The 4,320-nt window shown below is 43.3% G+C and overlaps 1 long non-coding RNA gene across 1 annotated transcript; it reads right to left on the reverse strand.

Annotated features, from left to right (window-relative positions):
* Positions 1-284: 284 nt before the first annotated feature.
* LOC310775321 lies at positions 285-3,847 on the reverse strand. The gene is made up of 3 exons (XR_014552651.1): positions 3,677-3,847; positions 1,225-1,306; positions 285-726 (listed from the first exon to the last, which is right to left on the reverse strand). It is a non-coding gene; the product is annotated as an uncharacterized lncRNA (long non-coding RNA).
* Between the last annotated feature and the right edge of the window lie 473 nt (positions 3,848-4,320).

The following is a 4,320-nucleotide window of genomic DNA, read 5'->3' on the forward strand; positions in this document are numbered from 1 at the left end:
CAAAAAGTGTAGCTGTTATTGATTACAAACTGTGAGTAAGTACAGTTTAAAATGTAAAATGTTTCCATGTATTAATTGAGACTGTTTCCATGAGATGTCATCTCTCTCCTCTTGCTCTCCTCTCAACTACAGTGTTGAATGCCAAGTCTGCCTCCCTGCCAGCCCACTGACCTGCCTGAAATTTGACCTGCTGCTGTCCCCTTGTGACCTCTCCTCTGCCTGCATCTCTCCAATCAAGCAACAAAGCTGGAAAGAGCCTAAATTAGGTGAGACACACACACAGTGGATGTTAAAATCAAAATGCCTTACATGAAAGCATGTACTATAGTTGTTTTCAAATAATCAAATAATAATAAATTTTCTATAATTTAACTTGTACAAAAAGTGTAGCTGTTATTGATTACAAACTGTGAGTAAGTACAGTTTAAGATGTAAAATGTTTCCATGTATTGTGGTAACTCTGATGCAAGCCAAGACACTTAAAGCAGGTTTAAACGCTCTCGCGTTGTTTTATTCACCAAAATTAACTCAATTCAAAGTCCAACTTAAATTCCTCCCTTCTCGGGGCTGTTCATTCATGTCCAACAAAGCAGGTGGGGGTTCACATGCGCGTCCTCGCATGTGAGGTTTCCCCATAACGTTGCACTAAGCGCTCCAGTCCTCTGCTACATTCTCCCGTAGATTGCCACCAGTACCTTGCCTTAGTTACCTGCTCCAGCATCTTGCCTGTGGACGAGAGGAGAGATGAGCGCTCATAGAACATCATACACTTAACAGCAGCAGCATTAAGGAGAGGAGTGTAAATATCACCTACCGCCCGACAGCAAGGAGAGGACCCCCTCTCTCGAGGAGAGCCAGCCACGACAGTGAACATTCAGAGCTGCGTCTAATATCTACCCCGCTAATTGTGGAATCAGTCTGAGCCGTGTGAGCCGCTCCTCACAGCGCGCAGCTGCGAGCAGTCCCACTGATTCCGCAGCTAATTGGGGAAATACCTATTACTGATGACGCGGCCCAGACAGCGTCTCTGTCTGGAACCCTGGGCTCTGATGTCACTGTGTTGGCTGGCCGTCCTCCCGCTCTCACCTGCCGGGGGTTAGGCTGCCGAGACACCACAGTATTAATTGAGACTGTTTCCATGAGATGTCATCTCTCTCCTCTTGCTCTCCTCTCAACTACAGTGTTGAATGCCAAGTCTGCCTCCCTGCCAGCCCAGTGACCTGCCTGAAATTTGACCTGCTGCTGCCCCCTTGTGACCTCTCCTCTGCCTGCATCTCTCCAATCAAGCAACAAAGCTGGAAAGAGCCTAAATTAGGTGAGACACACACACACACACACACACACACACACACACACACACACACACACACACACACACACACACACACACACACACACACACACACACACACACAGTGGATGTTAAAATCAAAATGCCTTACATGAAAGCATGTACTATAGTTGTTTTTCTTTGTTCTTTGATGTGATTTTATGGCTTTTTGGCACCTATATGTAACCTTTTATGGTTGAGATAATTGTATTATCATTATATGGTCCAAATATTTCAGTAAAGCACTTGAAACACTTGAAATATTCTTGCTTGGATGGTATCATTCTACTTGAAATGATGGTCAAATGCATTATTTTTAGTAAAATAACATGTCCAATTTTTCCACGTCCACTAATCTGCGCTTCACCTGGCACTAAGCGCAGTTTTTAGGCCGTTGCAACGATAGAGACCATTGTGTGCTTAAAGGGATAGTTGTGATTTTCTGATGTGGGCTTGTATGAGGTACTAGTTGCTGACAGTCAGTGTACTACATGCACTAGAATGCAGCCGGCGTGGTCCAAGTCAATTTATTTATTTTGCATGTTTTTTTAGCATGTTTTTAGCATGTTTTTTTTTGCAGGACGAGCCCACCTGGGTGCGATATCTTTTTCCGCATGATGGCGAAGGCATAATCTGCCCCTGTCTGCCTCTGATTGGCCTAGCATCAAACGTTCATTTAAACACATCCACTTGGGTATCCTGCGTCTCTTTCTACAGTCTGTGGTCAGACTCAGTGGGTCAGACAGACAGCAGTTACCCTTGCTAGCCTGCATGAAATGTTTATGTTTTTAATATAGTCTGCTGGTCTCTGGTTTATAATGCTGCTGCTACTCTTGGCAGTGCACGTATGTAGCCTGTAGACAGAGGATTGATCAGGGTGATATAAAAACAGGGTCAATGCGCATTTACAGTGAATTATTTCAGCTCATTGTAACAAGAATTGTATTTGAATTTAAATATTAATCAGAGGAAACAAGGTGATGAAATTTAGAATGACAAGAAAAAACCACACATTCATATGCCTGTGCAATAGGCTAAGTAGGCCTAAATAACTCAGTTCTACGGTTTGCAATTGTAACGATCTCACACATAACCTTTTGATTCTATATGCTGTTTTGCTCACGTTATGAACAAATGCTTAGATGAGCCTTATATCCTCAGGAGAAACTAACTGACTGTATAGTCATTTTAATAAAGTATGAATGTTAGCTGTCCAGCAAACACACCACTAATAGCCTATCTAGTTATAGTAATAATGCTTGGAAGTAGCCTACTTCCCCCCCCCGCTGCATCGTGACATTGAATGAAAGTATATTAGGCTTGTTTGAGATGACTTCTGGCTCGCCTGGGAAGCAGGCGAGAGCAGCCGAGTGCAGTCAGCCAATCAGAGGCAGAGAGGGGCGGGTCATGCCTTCGCCTGGCCTTCGCCATCATGGGGGGAAAGATATCGCCACCTGGGCAGTGGGCCCTGAGGACACACCCTCCCTCAGGGTCCCAGGTGGGGATCGAACCCAGGACCTTCTTGCTGTGAGGCGACAGCGCTACCACTGCGCCACCGTGCGTGCCCCACTGCGCGGCCCCAGTTAGGAGAAATGGAGACCGGCCGCGTCGAAATCGGGACGGCGCTGGCTGCATTCTACTGCATGTAGTACACTGACTGTCGGGCAAGTACCTCATACAACCCCACATCAAAAAATCACAACTATGCCTTTAAATGCAATGTAATAGAACATAATTATGTAATCACACTAATTTCTACTTAAAAAGCTGTAACAAACAGGCTCATACAGTACATTTCACATAAGCCTATACTTACTATACATGGCATTATTAGACATTATAAATATACCAAAACATTCGCCCAAAATGTATTTGCATACATTTTATATACATTATACATATTTAATTGTAGGCTATATAACATTAATTTTAAATATACGGTATTTTAAATTGCCACAATATATTGTGGATATAGCCTATACTGTGGGCTATATTTGGATATTCTGGATATATATTATATAGATGTTAGCCTTTGGTTGAAATCTGGCATATTTACATTTCATGAATGTGCATTGTTGCTGTATAAAATAATAAGCAAGGGTAGCCTATTCTGCTTCTAAGAATATAATAAACTCAAACTAATATTTATAATAAATGGCTACTGTGTATAGGCTATATGGTAGATGTTTTGGGGCATTCTTATATCTTTTGAAACCTATCTCTGAACATATTACAGTATTTAGATGAAATGCATCTGTTGAGTGTGTTGAATCAGTTCGAGCTAAATGTTTCTGATGATGTAACACGCAGTGAAAAGTTGCAGCGAGCGGCTGACAGTTGACTCACCGCCTCCTAAGCCCAGCAGCCGGCAGAGATCTCTGGTGAACTTCATCAGCTTTGAGCGTCCAGCATCATCGATACACTGTGAATTAATGTGTGGCTGTAGCCGTTCGATTCAAGCCTTGCTCTTGCTCGGCGCTGATCCGCTCGCCGGTGAAGCAAGCAGGTCCATGTCATCTGTCATGACGACGGAGGCGAGCTACTTTTGGCTGCCCAGTGTCAAGGCAACCAGAATAATGGAAAGTGTGACTTCCGGTTATTACTTTCAAAACAAAACCAATGACAGATAGATAGAATTAAGAGAGGATGTCCGAGCATAACGCAAAACAAAACCATGGCAGTAGGACTCCTGAGGCCCATACCACGAATGTAGGATAAGCAGATCCAGGATCTGTCCCTTGATCTGGTTTGGCTTAACCAGATCATTGCCATCTAGCAGCTAGATTCTAGTTAAGTCATACCACAAATCTAGTTCTCAACTTGTTATAAGTGGATCCAGGTTTTTCTAATCAAGTTGAGAACACATGCACCTGAAAATTCTCATGAACAGGAGCTTGTCCCCACGAAAGAGGCGTGGTTTGTAACAACTAGCCAATCACAATGCAATATGGACAGCTCCAATTTTACAGCGTCAGACACGCCTATTTCCT

This window comes from Poromitra crassiceps (genome assembly GCF_964638095.1).
Source record: "Poromitra crassiceps genome assembly, chromosome: 4".
NCBI lineage: Eukaryota > Metazoa > Chordata > Actinopteri > Beryciformes > Melamphaidae > Poromitra > Poromitra crassiceps.